The sequence below is a fragment of the Neovison vison genome, chromosome 4 (assembly GCF_020171115.1).
Source record: "Neovison vison isolate M4711 chromosome 4, ASM_NN_V1, whole genome shotgun sequence".
In the NCBI taxonomy this organism is placed as follows: Eukaryota; Metazoa; Chordata; class Mammalia; order Carnivora; family Mustelidae; genus Neogale; species Neogale vison.
This window is the reverse complement of record NC_058094.1, coordinates 14402761-14418895: the sequence shown is the minus strand read 5'-3', so window position 1 is coordinate 14418895 and position 16135 is coordinate 14402761.

The following is a 16135-nucleotide window of genomic DNA, read 5'->3' as shown; positions in this document are numbered from 1 at the left end:
ACCAGGAGGGATGTGTGCCATTTCCAGACTGTTCCCTAGGTATTTATAGATGAGTGTTCCCTTTGCCTGTGCTTTTCTGTAAGGTTGAGTTGCAGACTGATGGGAGCTCAGAGATGTACCTTGGACCCAGCACCTGTCTAGGAAGTAGTTGTCTCCCGTACTGAGGAAACTCCTGCCCATTGTGAATGCCTCACCAAAGCTCAGGTGACCCATGGGGGACATATGTTTGAGGGACATTTGTTTGAAGGTCACTGATCAGGTGCTCAGGTGGGCAACTTGAGAAGGTCACACACTCAGCAGGAGAGTCCTGGTGAGCCGTATCTTCTCGTTCTAAGTCTGGCAGCCCCTTATCTCTTAGATAAACTGTGATGGTTTGGGGACTGCAAGTGACACGAGGAGACAAAGGAAGGACTGTCACAGGAGTGCAGGTGGGTATATATAAAGTGTGAATGAACTTGGACTTCATTTTGGGTCATTTCTCCTTTGATCTATTTTTGTTGACTCTGAATTCTGCTCCCTTTCTGTCACGGGTTGAATGCTTCCCCCCCCCAGCACATTCTTATACTGAAATCCTAACACACAAAGCCTCAAAAGGAGACCTTACATACAGAAGGATCTTTGCAGATGTAATCAAGTTAAGATGAGGGCACAAGGGAAATAGGTCAATCAGAGAAACACAATTATCCTATGGTTGTACTTCTATGTGGAACATAAGGAATAGTGCAAAGGCCTACAGGGATACAGAGGTGGAAACGGAATGGGAAGAAATCAGAGAGGGAGACAAACCATACGAGACTCTTGACTCCGGGGAAACAAACTGAGGGTTGTGGAAAGGGAGGTGGGTGGGGGTTGGGATAACTGGGTGATGGGCATTAAAGAGGGCACATGATATGATGAGCACTGGGTGATATACTCAACTAATGAATCATTGAACATTATATCAAAAACTAATGATGTACTACACCTTGGCTAATTGAATTTAAATTAAAAAAAAAAAAAAGATGAGGTCCCTGGAGTGGTCTCAAATCTAACATGACTGGTTCCTTATAAGATGACGCATGGACACACACAGAGAAGATGGCCATGTGACAGTGGAGGTTGAAGCCCAGATTTCCAACAAACCATGAGAAGCTAGGGAGAGTCAGGGAAGGATCCCCGACACAAGCCTTCAGAGACAGCATGTTTCGGAAAACACCTTAATTTTGGACTCTGAGGCTCCAGATCTAGGAGATAATGAATTTTTTTTTTTTGTTTTTTTAAGTCACCCTGTTTGAGCAACATGGCAAAGCGGTCCTAGGAAACTAACACACTCTTTTTGGGCCACCTAATTCCCTGCAGAAATGGCCAAAGCGGGCAGAGCAGTCCAAGCAGCAAGACACCCGTAGGGTTCTGAACCCTTACCCAGGCTCTGGGAGGGACTGGCTGGCCTTGACTGGCTGGGGCCTTGACTTAGAGGATTTTCCTTAGCATTAAAGCCAGAATGGATCAGACATGAACACTTGCAAGATTTATTACTTAACCTGATTCCTACCAGGGTTATGGGGGAAAAGAAACAGACCAGCGGTTTATGGGAGACCTTCCAAGCCCAAGTTTCTGTCATATTCTCCCTGTTCCCTTTTATGGTTTCATTTTTTTTCTGGCACAAAACTCCTCCCAGATTTGTACTCAGGTGGAGCAAACTAGACACAGGGGAACACCAGCACCAATAAAATCACAAATTACTTCATTTGCATGCACTTTTCTCCTTTAAATATCATCACCACGAGGCGGAGGTCCTATTGCCAGGGTGACCAGGAACAGAAAATGAGCAGGCTGGCTTTGTCAGACACTCTCGACTTTGACTCACTCCCGCTGTGTTCTCAGCTACCCTCCCAACTGCCGTTAAAAGATCACAAACCACCCCGTAGTTCTGCATTTTTCTCGTCTTGTTTCACTTCTCGCTTTGGGTAAGATTCTCCTCCTTACCCTACCCGATTTGCAAATTTAGCTCTTTCATTTCTTCCAGCTGAACTTGATGATCCTTGTCCACCTGTTCCCTACGGTCTCCCTCCGATCGACCCCCAACTTTACCATTTCCGTTTCTGTGTTTCTGGTGCCTGGCAACTCAGTTCTATGACCTGTCTGGAGTGTGAATTCCAACTTGGTTATAAATTAGCTCTTTGAACCTGCGATACATTCTTGAATAATTCCAGGCAGCAGGTTGCCATTCTGTAATATGAGATGTTGTACTTGAAGAGAAATAAAGTAACATAGGAGGGCAGAGGCATCTAGGCCCCCTATTAGTTATCTAACGCGGTGGAACGTAGGACCCAGCAGCAATACTCATTTATTATCCCTCACCCCTTCTGGATGCAGGACTTCAGGAGCACCTTGGCTGGGCTCTTTTTGGCTTGGGGTTTCTCAGGACGTTCAATTAGGTGTTAGCTGAACCTGTCATCATTTAAAGGCTTGGCTGTTGCTGGAGAATCAGGCGCATCCATGGGCCCTGCAGAAGTTCTGCCTGGTCCCTGGGTGTCTTCAGTGAGTGCGACAGTCTGGACACAGCCTTGATCTGGGCAGCTGTGGGTGGCACAGCCAGGCTCGGTGACTTCCTCTGCCTGGGCCTGGCCAGGGCTGTCTCTGGCCCATCTGCCTACAGCACATGCTGCTGCTGGAGGAAACTGTTTGTGGGCTCCCTGTTGGGCCCCTCAGCCCCCACCTGCTCCTGAGCAAAGCGACACAGTACCGCAGGGTAAACTCATCTTTTAAGGCCATGGACAACTTGTGCTGGTTGCAACTTGTGTTGGTTTGAAATCTTGGGAGATTCCCAGGTAAAATTAGAAGCCAGGCTCTGCATAGGGAGGGCAGCGGGGAGAAAGAGGCAGGCCCCTCCAGATAGGTCGGTGGCGGCTACCATGAAGCTTGTCCTGGGCCCCGCAAGCCCAGGCATAGACCAGCCAGAATCTTAGCAGTTATAACGGGGCTTGGTCTCGGACCAGTCACCAGCACCTCCCTCCCTCCCTCCCTCCGGCTGCACCCCTGAGCCGCTCCTACTCTGGCAGGGCTGGACTAAATGTACATCCCCAGGCCGGCAGAGGGGGTGGGGAGTCTCCGACTGCTCCGGGGTCAACCGGAAGTCCTGTGCCTTCCATCACCTCCTCCCACAGCCTGCCTGGGAAGCGGGAAGCGGGCCGCTGGCCGCCGGAAGGATCAGCTTCGTCTCCGCAGGGCTTTCGCTCCGAGCTCCGGACTCTGGCTCCAGGCGGCTGCCTCGTGGGCGCAGACAAGCCCTGGCACAGAGGGCAGGCTTTTGGCAGAATCTGCACTCTGGCCCTCTGGGACCTGCCAGACCGTGGAGCTGGATGAACGCCACCCTCCCGCAGCCCTGCCCCCACGCCCGGAGAACCTTCCTGCCCAGGAAGATTAGCTGGCTTTTGCCAAGCATGACTCTGAACTTGGGCACAGAAAGCAGCCGGAAAGAGTCCCCCGCAGGAGGCGTGTCCCGCCGGGATCACCACAACGGGTAGGTCTTGCTTGTGCTTGACACGCTCTGCTCAGAGCCGAGCCTCAGTGGGAACGGCCCCTGGGCTGCCGCCTCCCTGTTGTCCTCACCAACACCCCCTTCCCCCACCCCACGCACGGTCTATATGTATCTGTATTTGTGACGAAAAGAAAAAAAAATGTTATTTCTAGAATTTACCGCATCTAGCTCTGGTGCCACCTTACCTGTGGAGGGCGTGGTATGATGCTCTGAACGCTTCTGTCCCCCCAATATTCATATATTCATATCCGAACCCTCAGTGGGATGGTCTGAGGAGGTGGGACCTTGGGAGGGGGGGCGATGAGGTCGGGAGGCTGGAACTGTCAGGGATGGATCAGGGTCCTTATGATAGAGACTCAGAGAGGCCCCTTGTCCCGTCTGGCATGTGAGGTCCCAACCAGAAGATGCTGTCTCTGAACCAGGAGGTGGTCCTCACCAGACTCTGAAAGTGCTGGAGCCTGCATCTTGGACCTCCCAGCCTCCAGAACCCTGAGAAACACATGTAGACCTCCCGGTCTGCGGCCTTCTGTTCTAGCAGCCCCAACAGGGAAGAACACTGGTGGCCGAGAGTAGCCGAACTAACCTTGGGTGACTGAGAAGTTCAGTCTCTTCCTTTCTCAAGTAGTTTCTTCAGCCTCTTTAAGGTAAATAAGCCGCTTACCGAAAACACGAGCTCCCCCAGGCCTGATGTTTTCCCGCTTTGGGCCCCCCTCCTTTCCTCTCTCCCTGAGCACCCTACACCACTCACTGTCCCTGGGGCTGTTTTCTGCACACAGCTCTCATCCCGACCCCAGCCCCCGTGCTAGTCTTGGTTTGGCCTCATCTTGCTTCTTTGACTTTTGAACGAAGCCCTTCGTCTTTGTCAGGGTAACTCAAAATACGATTTTTGCTGAAAATACTGTCATAAGTTGTATTTAGATTTCCAGGCCTGTTGCCAAAGGCTCATTCCTCCAATAATGTAAGTAATATCTGACAATGGGCCTTTTTTGGAAAAGTAATAATGTTACCCAACGAATAACTAAATAAAACAGAAGAATATATCCCCTCATTTACTTTATTTTATTTTGATTTATTTTGATTTATTTTTTAAGATTTTATTTATCTATTTGAGAGAGAGAGAGTGAGAGAGAGCATGAGAGGGGAGAAGGTCAGAGGGAGAAGCAGACTCCCCGTGGAGCTGGGATCCCAACCCAGGACTCGATCCTGGGACTCCAGGATCATGACCTGAGCTGAAGGCAAGTCACTTAACCAACTGAGTCACCCAGGCACCCTATTAATTTTATTTCTTAAATTATCATGGAGGAAAATCGACAGTTTTGGGGTGTATGGTTTTTTCAAATTTGAACACACGTGTGATTTATGGCGCCGCCTCCATAGTCAGGTTACAGAACAGTTATGGTGCCCCCAAAACTACCTTGTGACAGCAGCCCTCACCCCTACCCCTGGCAAACCATGGATCACTTCATTACTAGTTTTTTGTCACTTCAAGAATATTACATAAATGGGATCTTTTGAGAACAGTCTTTTCTCTGATTCTTTTGAGGTCCCTCCACGTTGTTCTGTTCATCAGTGGTTTGTTCCTTCTTCATGTTGTGTGGTATTTCATTATATTAGCTTACCACGGTCTGTGTATCCCCCTGACCACTGAAGGATATTTGGGTTGTTTTCAGGTTTTGGCAACTGGAAATAGAGATGCTGTAAACAAACAGGTACAGGGTTTTTGAATGAATACAAGTTTTCATTTTTTCAAGGAGAAATGCCCAGGAATGGAATTTCTGAGGACTTCTAGGACACACGTATGTTTCTAAGAAACCATCAAACTGTTTTCCAGAGCAGCTGTCCCATTTTAACTTTCCCACCAGCAAAATACAAGAGTTTCAGTTGTTCCACATCCTCACTAACAGTACTACTACTATCTTTCTTCTTTTCTTTTTTTTTAGCCATTTTAATAGATAGGCCTTAGCATCTTATGCTTTTAATTTACATTTCTCTAATGGCTCATCATGTTGAACATCTTTTTTTATATGCATATTTGCCATACCCGTATCCTCTGTTCTTCTGCCCATTTTTAAAAATCAGGTTTTTGTTTCCTTTCTTTTGAGTTGAGAGAGTTCTATCTATACATATACATGTCCCTTGTCAGATATCTAATTAGTTTCTTCTAGTCTGTTGCTTGTCTCTTCAATCACTGAACAATGTTTTTTGCAGAGCAGAAGTTCTTAATTTTAATGAAGTTCAGTTTATAATTTTTTTTTTTAATGAGTCACGTGTTGGGTGTCATTTGTGAGAGCTCCAGTGCTTCTATCTTCTTTGGTTTCTGAAATCTGTCATTTGAAGTGCCCCCCTCCCTGCCCATAGACAAGGCATCATTTCTCTCTGGCTGCTTTAAATATTTTTTTTCTTTGTTAGTTTCTCAAAGTTTGATTAGGATGTGCCTGGATTTTTGAGGGCTTATCTTGTATGGGTTTTGCTTCATTTTCTTAAATCTGTAGGTTTAAGTCTCTTACCAGACGGAGGAAATTTTCAGTCATTATTTCCTCATATTTTTTCAGGACAATCTTCCTTCTCCTACCTTTTTAGGACTCCAGCGACCTTTCTTTCTTTTTTTTTTCAATAGCCCCACAGGTCCCTGTGACTGTGTTAAATTGTGTCCAATCCCCTTTCTCTTTGTTGCTTGGATTAGGTAACTTCTATTGATGTATTATTAGGTTCATTGACGATTTTCTCTGTCATTGGCAGAACCCATCTAGTGAGCTTATTGAGTTTTTGGTTATTGTGCTTTTTGTTTCTAAAATTTCCATTTGATACTTTTGGTATTTTATTTATTTACTGAGATTGTCTATTTTTTTTCAGTTGTTTCAAGAATGTTTGCTATTGTTTGTAGTATTTTAAAAATAGAGGCTTTAAAGTCTTTATCAGAAAGTTATGCTATCTGGAAAACAGTGTGGAGTTTCCTCAAAAAGTTAAAAATAGATAAATACCCTATGACCCAGCAATTGCACTCCTGGGTATTTACCCCAAAGATACAGATGTAGTGAAAAGAAGGGCCATCTGTATCCCAATGTTCATAGCAGCAATGGCCACAGTAGCCAAACTGTGGAAAGAGCCAAGATGCCCTTCAACGGACAAATGAATAAAGATGTGGTCCATATATACAATGGAATATTACTCAGCCATCAGAAAGGATGAAAACCCAACTTTTTTTTCGACACAGATGGAACTGGAGGGGATTATGCTGAGTGAAATATGTCAAGCAGAGAAAGACAGTTATCGTATGGTTTCACTCATATGTGAAATATAGAAATAGCATGGAGGACATTTGGAGAAAGAAGGGAAAGCTGGAGGGAGGGAAATTAGAGGGGAGATGAACCATGAGAGACTGTGGACTCTGAGAAACAAACTGAGGATTTTAGAGGGGAGGGGAGTGGGGGGAATGGGTGAGCTTGGTGGTGAGGATTAAGGAGGGCACAGATTACATGGAGCACTGGGTGTTATATGCAAACAAGGAATCACGGAACACTACATCAAAAACTAATGATGTGGGGTGCCTGGGTGGCTCAGTGGGTTAAAGCCACTGCCTTTGGCTCAGGTCATCGTCTCAGGGTCCTGGGATCGAGCCCCGCGTCAGGCTCTCTGCTCAGCAGGGAACTAACTTCGTCCTCTCTCTCTGCCTGTTTGTCTGACTACATGTAATCTCTGTCTATCAAATAAATAAATAAAATCTTAAAAAAAAAACAACTAGTGATGTACTGTATGGTGACTATCATAACATACTAACCATGATAAAAAAATGAAAAATAAAATTATGATACCTGTGTGTATTAGTGTACTAGGGTTGCCATAACAATGACCACAGACTAGGGGTTTAGACAGCAGGCTATTTCCTCAAGGTTCTGGAGGCTGGAAGTCCAAGACCAAGGCTCTGGCAGGTTTGGTGTCTTCCAATGTGTCTCTCCCTGGCTTTTGCTTGGCTGTGTTCTCACTGTGTCTTGCATGCTTTTTCTTCTGTGCACATGTGTCCCTGGGGTCTCTGTGTGTCTGAGCTCCCTCTTCTTATAAGGACACCAGTCAGATTGAATTAGAACCCCATCCCCCCCTGCAATGGCTTCATTTTAATTTAATCACATTTTAAAAGAAGCCATTTCCAAATTCAGTCTCATTCTGAGATTCTAGGGGTTAAGGCGTCGGTGGATGAGTTTTGGGGGAAAAACAGTTCAGCCCATAACACTGTCATCTTGGAGTTGTTGTCGATTGATCATCTTATCCTATGTGGATGGGGAGTTTCTGTTGCATCAGGCAATTGTCTTGGTTAGGTTCAGGCTACAAGTTCCATCCTTTCTTCTGTGGGCTATCGTTCCAATGTCAGTTCAGGTTTAAAGCCTTTGCAGCTCTGGTTAGATCATGTGTGTGGCATGCGGGGATCGGGCTGAGATGTGGGCAGTGGCTGGTGTGTCCAGTTCTGGAATTCTTTGGTACGCTGATTAGGAGCACACCCATGCATATACAGCTTGGGGGAATGCGTAGGAGTTTATAAGTAACTTCATGGGATCAGTTTCTTGATCTCCTTCCTTTTTGCAATCTACTGATATTTGCTCCCTGGGTGTCTCCTTTTGCTCCTTCAGCTAGAAAACTGGGGCTTGAGTTAATCCTCCCCTGCCATGCATTTCTGTGACTATGTCCATGTCTGGCGCCAACTTCTGGGAGGACAGAGAGCGAGAGAGAGAGAGCAGAAATGGTTTTATCCCACCTTCTTGGAATTGTAGTTCCACAGAGTGGAAGGGTCCCTCCACACCCTCCCCATTCAGGGGGCTTCCATGGGGAACCGCTGCCACCACTACCAGAGTATTGCATGGGGACCAGGGTATGAAACAGAAGGAAAAAAAAAAAAAGATGAGGGAAATTTACATACTTTGTTTGCACTTTTTGAGGCCAAATTAAGGGCTTCTTCTGGAGCTCTCTCTGCTGATACTTACTTGCTGGTTTCAGGCTACATTGTACTCAGGTGGGGAGATACCTAAGGGAAGAAAAAAATGAATAAATCACCATTGATTGGTGGTAGTTCAAATTCTGATATTGTTACCCAATCTTCCTGCTACTGTTCATTTCTCAGAGTCCCTGAGTAGCATTATTGTGTATTCTGTCCCTGTTTTGTACCTGTGTTCAGTGAAAGAGACTGAATGCATTGTGCTTACTCCATCTTACCAAGGATGGAGACTCCTGAAACAGCAGTGTTACAACTGAATAAGAAAAAGATGGAAGCGTGTCTTTTGAAGGCTAATGCTTCACGCAAACAGATGCAACTAGGGGAAGATGAGGATATGGCTAGAAGTTTACAGGAAAAATAGGAATTGTGAAGGAGATGTCTAAAAATCTGTGACGGCTTTGAAATTGAGAATTACCGTGTAATTTTAGATAAAAATGTATAGTTTTTATTTTCTGGAGGCTGACGTGTAACTAATACCGTCTTTATGCTTATATGCAAGGATGAATTGTCAGCTAACAGGAATAAATGAGTAGGAAGAACGTACATGGGGATTATAAGTGAAACAAGAGGGAGATGTAATTTCAAATAATATGTTTGTCTTAATGATAAGAGACTCTTAATCTCATAAAACAAACAGAGGGTTGCCAGGGGGAGGGGGGTAGAGAGAGGGGGGTGGGGTTATGGACATTGGGGAGGGTATGTGCTATGGTGCGTGCTGTGAAGTGTGTAAACCTGGCGATTCACAGACCTGTATTCCTGGGGCTCATAATACATTATATGATTATAAAAAATTTTTGAAAAATTATAAAAAAATAAAATAAATAAAATAATATGTTTGTCTTAATTTGTTTGAGTTTAGTGGTAAATACAATGAAGGACAGAAGAAAGAGGAAAGCTGGTGGTGCTTGCGTCTCTTTAGTGGGAAAAACAGGTCTGGGGAAAAGCGTGCATCGTGCTATTCTTTTCGACCACGTGGTGGTGCTGTTGGTAGGACACAGCTGTAGGGGGTTAGTCTCCAAACAGGGATGGGAACATTCTAGGGACATGCAAGTATACCCGTGAAGAAAATATTAGAACTTCGATTTCTGGTTATATTTTATCTTAAGAAATAGAAATATGCTAGGCTTTACTAATATTTAATATATGGACTGCTCCTGGTTCCATCATCAAATAGGTAAGTTAGCTGATTGGTCTGCAAGGACACTGCGAGGAAGGGGACTCCAGAACTCAGAGGCTGGTGGTGCCCAACTCTTCCATTCATTTGCTATGAATGCATGGTGCCGTATTGCAGTTCATGTGATCTTTTTTTTTTTTTAATGTTATTATTTTTTTAAGATTATATATTTATTTATTTGACAGAGAGAGATCACAAGTAGGTAGAGAGGCAGGCAGAGAGAGAGGGGGAAGCAGGCTCCCTGCTGAGCAGAGAGCCTGATGTGGGGCTTGATCCCAGGACCCTGGAATCGTGACCAGAGCTGAAGGCAGAGGCTTAACCCACTGAGCCACCCAGGTGTCCCTAGTTCACATGTTCTTGATGAAATATATTTATACAGTGTTTTACTGATTTTAATATACTCGCCCTCTTAAAACATATAAGTGACTTAAAATATTTCCTGCAAAAAACCCTTAGGTCAAAATTATACTAACAAGGGCACCTGGCTAGCTCAGTCCATAGAACATGTGTCACTTAATCTTGGAGTTGTGAGTTCAAGCCTTACACTGGTTGTAGAGCCTACTTAAAACAGTGATACTGATAACTCGAGCCCAAGATAACAACAAGAAAAAGGGAAGACCAGAAAATCTTGTTATTCTCTTTTGGACTCTTTTTCAGACACATCATGGGATTAAAAATAATATCTAGTGCTGGCTTCAGCAGCACATACACTAAAAAAACAAAAACAAACAAACAAAAAAAACTATTGGTAATAGATAATCTGACAGTGATTTTATGATGAAATGTATCCACTTAATTGATCCCTTTGAGGTAAAGGTGATGTTTTTGATAATACATGAGAAAAGAACAGCTTTAAAAAAAAAAAAAGAAAGATTTTATTTATTTGTCTGAGAGAGAGCACAAGTAGGGGGAGTGGCAGGTGGAGGGAGAAGCAGACTGAACAAGGAGCCCAATGCAGGACTCAATTCCAGGACCCTGGGATCATGACCCGAGCCCAAGTCAGATGCTGAACAGACTGAGCCACCCAGGCATCCTTGAAAATAACAGCTTTTTGAAAGAAATTCATGTTTTGGAGAAAGAATTTTGAAAATGTGTTTAAAAATATTTCCATCATTATGTGATTTTTGTTCCTGAGATGAAGATAGGTGTATTTTACCTAGAAAACTCTCATATTTTGATATTAATAAGGCTTTAAAGCTGAATTTTCTTGTCTGTTCAAAAATCTTCCAAATGAAGCCTTTCTATAGTTTTAAGACCATTTGTAAAAAATATATAGATATTAAATACTTTCCATTAATTTTTTTAAAAAAAAGGCTGGCATTATATGAATGGAAATTTATTGATCAAATATCAACATTAAACTTATAATTATTAGTGAATGGGACCAAAAGTCGGGACCAGGACTTAATAATAATTCAAGCTAATATGGTTACTTCTATATGAATATGCTTTTACCATAAGGACTTTCTTTGTGAAGTATATTTTTTCAGTTAGTCAGTTAGTAAAATCAAGAAATGAAATGGATTTTGAACAAGGCCATGAAATCACTGTACCACAAAATGTTGTGTCCAGACTTTCAAAAGCAACAGAGCATATTTAATTGTATTTCTCTTACTAAAATTAGTATTAACAATATTTTAGGTAAGGCATAAAAGTTTAGGAAATAAAATTTGTCTCATGTTTTTTATTTTCTTTAAATTTCATTTTTGTGTGTTTTGCAATAGACATAATCATAATAATTATATCTGGCATTTTAAACATTTTTCTATATACCAGGTACTGTTTTAAATGCTTTTCATATATTAATTATTTTAGCTTTCACAACACCTAATATATATCCCAGTGTCCCCATTTAAAGGATCAGGAAGCCGGAGCACAGATAAGAAATTAGCATAAGACCAATTACTAAATAAGAGTTAGAATCAAGATTTATTAGTGCAGTAATGCATATATTTAATTTATACATAAATTACTACATCTCTAAACCAATAGAAAGACCAACAGAGTATGGATTAAAGATCAGAGACTGTTTCTCTAAAACTAATAGGCATGGTGGCAGCATTAGAATGTGCTCACAGGGACTCAACCCAACATTCAGTGTAGTTTATTAACATTTATAAAGCACCTGCATGATCCTGTTTAATTCCCACAATAACTTTTGAAGTAGTCATGTTAATCTCTAGAACACAAGCATAATAAAAAATAACATTTAATGGAGTCTCACAGACTTGAGTATAAAGTCTCCCATTACCACTCACCACATCTTAGTGGTTCTCCTAACTTTTTTGAATTTAATTTTTCTCATTTTTCAAAGTGGGCAAAATAATCTATGTCAGATTAAACGGCGTATCAGAGGGCAGTGCAGGGTAGTGGTGAGGAGTACAGGTTCAGGAGCTGGACTGTCTGGGTTTGAATCCCTGCTCTCCCACTTAGTAGAAGCGACTATCTTTGTTAAGTTCTAAATTTTCTCTCTGCCTTAGTTTCCTCATCTGAAAAATGAGGTTAATAATACTACCTACCTCATAGAGTTTTTATGTGGATTGATTTATGTAATGCTATTTAGGATCTGGTACCCAACAAGTACTCAATAAATGATGGCAGTTGTAATAAATATAAAGTGCTTAGCACACAGTAGGTGTTCAACAAATTACAACTGTTTGTAATTATTATACTCATGGAGAGCTCTATTCAAGATTATACGATTAGGAAGTATCCAGTCTCCCCCTTCTGGATTCTGTGCTCTAAACAGCTAGAGTTGACATGCATGGATATTTCTCCTCTGAGGGATGTAGGCAGAATGTGTTCCTGGGGAGAAAACACTTAGCCCGAGCTCATCAGGAAAGACGGCACTGGGATCTAAGTAGGCTTTGAAGAGACTGGAGACTTGAAAGAGGGAATGTGAAGGAGAAGGAATGATGCAAAAGCCAAGAAACCAGAAGAGAGAGACATGTTCAAGGGAGAGTGCATAAAATTTTTGTTTTGATTGGAGCAGAGCTACAGTTTAGAAAGATTAACCTGGCGGTGCTGTTTGGGTAGAATTAGAACAGGAAAAGATCCGAAAAGTGAGGAGACAAAAGACATAAACAAAAGACATAAAAAAGACTCTCTGTTCTCATCCAGACCTGAGTGGTAAAGACCAGAACAAGGCAACCACTGAGGGAATGGAAGAGGACAGGGAAAGATGCCCTCCAGAAGTAAAGTCAGCAGGGTCTGGAAACTGAGTAAATGATAGATGAGCAAACGGAAGTCAGTAGACAGAATGACACTGCTGTTCTCATATCAGTTGGTTGGGCATCAATAATGACATTGAAAAATAGGAAAGTAATATTTAGAGGGGCATGATGGTTATGACTTTTTACTTTGAATTTGAATTAATGGAGAAACCTGTTAAGTTAAAATGTCTTGGGACATTTGGAAAACTCAGATTGCACAGGTCCAGAGATAGAGTGGGAAGTCTTCTGCACAGAGGACATAATTGAAGGAGTCTCTGTTATCCAAAGTCCATTTATATTGGAAACAGACCATTTAAATAAATCCACATCAGTCAAGACGAATATTTAATGATAAATAGTGAAAACTGGTTAAATTGGGACCTCCAAAGAACAGATAATTACAAACAATTATTTGTATCTTATATTTAAAGCAATTTGTACTATAATTCCAGCTATACTGTAATTGGTACTATAATCACCAATTCTTAGAATGAACAAATAATTAATTGCTTATTTGTTGTTGTTGCCATACACCCAGTAAACTTGTGCACTAGTCAGTTATGAGAATCTTCTCTCTGTTTTACTTTTTAAAAAACATATCAATGCATGTTTAACCCTTAATCTTTTTTAATAAATCATTGGCAAATTGGTTAGCGTTTTGACTGTTCTCTCATGCGTAGATCTCACACGTAGTAAAGAATCCAATCTTGCTTCTTTAGCATAGACTGAAAATCTAGACTCTTTATGGCAAGCAATCTGAATGCAATATCCTTTTAGATTTTTATGATAGTTTCCTCTAAACTTTTAAAATAGTTTAAAAAATGTAAAATACACATAACGTAAAATTTGCCACCTTACCCATTTTTAAGTGTACAATTCAGCAGGGTTAACTCTGTTCACACTGTTGTACAACCAATTTCCAGAACTGTTTCACCTTCTAAAATTGAAACTATGTACCCATTAAATAACAACTTTCCATGTCCCTTTCCCCCTAGCTCCTGGAAACTTCTTGTTTATACCCAGACATAGAATTGGCAGAACATACAGAAATTCTATTTCCAGTTTTGTGAGGAATTGCCGTACTCTTTCATGGTGGCTGCACCATTTTCCATTCCCACCATCAGTGCACAAGTGTTCCTGTTTCTCCACATCCTTGCCAACACCTCTGTTCTTTTTCCTTGTTTTCTTTCTATAGCAGCTGTTTTAATTGGTGTGAGGTGATATCTCATTGTGGTTTTGATTTGCATTTCCCAGGGAGCACCTTTTCATGTGCTTATAAATGGCCATCCACATGTCTTGGAGAAATGTCTAGTTCATCTAAATTTGGAGAAGTGTCTATTCAAGTTTTTTGTCCATTTTTGAGTTAGGTTGTTTGGTTTTTGTGGTTGTTGCATTTTTAAAGTTGGCTATATAATCTGGATATTAACACCTTATCAGATACGTGATTTGCAAATATTTTCTCCCATTTCAGTGTTTGGTTTTTTACTCTCTTCTGTCCTTTAATGCTAGAAATTCAATTTCTGTGGGTCCCAACTTATTAGTGTTTACCTGTGTTGACTAAACTTTTGATATCATATCGGATGGGGTTCAGAGCATGCTACCCCAAAATGTGGCACCTTGGCATATTCAGTATTTTTAAGCTGAAGGAATTGGAGAAAATTGCAGATCATAAAATCCTGTGTGAGAAATACCCCTCCATACCTGGAGGAAAGGAGCATTCTCATCTCTGAAGATAAAGGAATGCTGAGAAGAATTCACACCAACAGACCTTGCTAAATTTCCCCTAGTTTACTACACTTACTTTATACTTTCTTTGCCCCGTTGTATTTCTCCACAACTGTCCACTTTTCCTCAAACCCAGCATAATAATACTCAGGTTTAACCATTTCTTCAAGTCTCAGTTTCATTTTGAAGGTGACTATGTCACCCAAGACTTAAATTAAATAAACTGGTGTGCTTTCTCTTGTTAAATCTGTGTTTATCTGTTTAATTTTCAAGCTCAGCCAGGGATCCCAAGAAGGTTGAGGACATTTTATTTTGTCCTACATGTTTAAGAAATTACTGACAAGTCTAACGTGGTGAAGCTTCCCCCCTGTGTTTTCTTCTGGGAGCTTTACAATTTTAAGTCTTACATTTAGGTCCTTGATCCATTTTGAGTTTATTTTTGTATATAATATAAGGGTACAATTTCATTCTTCTGCATGTAAATATCTAGTTTTACCAACAACATTCATTGAAAGGCTGCCCTTTTCCCCATTGAATAGTCCTGACATGGGGCACCTGGGCAGTTCAGTCTGTTGAGCATCTGACTCTGGTTTCAGCTCAGGTCATTACTTCAGGGTCATGGAATCAAGCCCCATGTGGGGCTCTGTGCTCAGCTAGGAGTCTGCTTGAGATTCTCTCCCTCTCCCTATGCCCCTCCCCACAGTGTGCACACACACAGACACACTATCTCTCTAAAATAAATAAATCTTTAAAATATAGTCTGGATAGCCTTATCATAAATCACCTGACTATATCTGTAAGGGTTTATTTTTAGGCCATTATATTCCCTTGGTCTCTGTGTCTTTATACTAGTAACACACTGTTTTGATTATAGCAGCTTTGTAATATGCTTGAAATTATGTGTGAGACCTTCAATTTTTTTCTTCTTCAAGATTGTTTTAGCTATTCAAGTACTCTGTTTTATACTTAGAGCATCATTATAAGGAGAATAAATATTGCAAAAATATTTGAGGGTTCATTTATTTTTTTCCATGAAATTCTCCTAATTTTTTGATACTTGAATAATTTTCTGGGAAGTCTTTGAAGTCAGTATTCTGTCATCATCTTTATAAATTGATCTTCTTCATTAGTCCACTGAAGTAACTCTTCCAGGTTCTCTTAAACAAGTACCTTTGGAGGTGTTTCAGCTGTCCTCTGACCTCATGGAATCCTGCATCTTTTACAAGATGTGCAGTTTTACTATGAGACAGACTTTCTTCTGTAGTTAGTGGTACTAGTGTATGTTTACATGGTGGTAGTCAGTGAATGACTGCCTTACTTATCTTGATGGACTAGGAGACATTTGTTTTAAATAAGGAAGGATGTTTGAGTAGAGACAAATTTTTATAAATTGTCAGTTCTCTGATAAATATTTTTACAGAATTTAACTTTGTGAGTTTGGGGTTTCTGATGATAAATATTCAAGTGAAGATAATGTGTTATTGTTGAAGCCACAAGAATGGATGTTTTCTTCAGAGTAA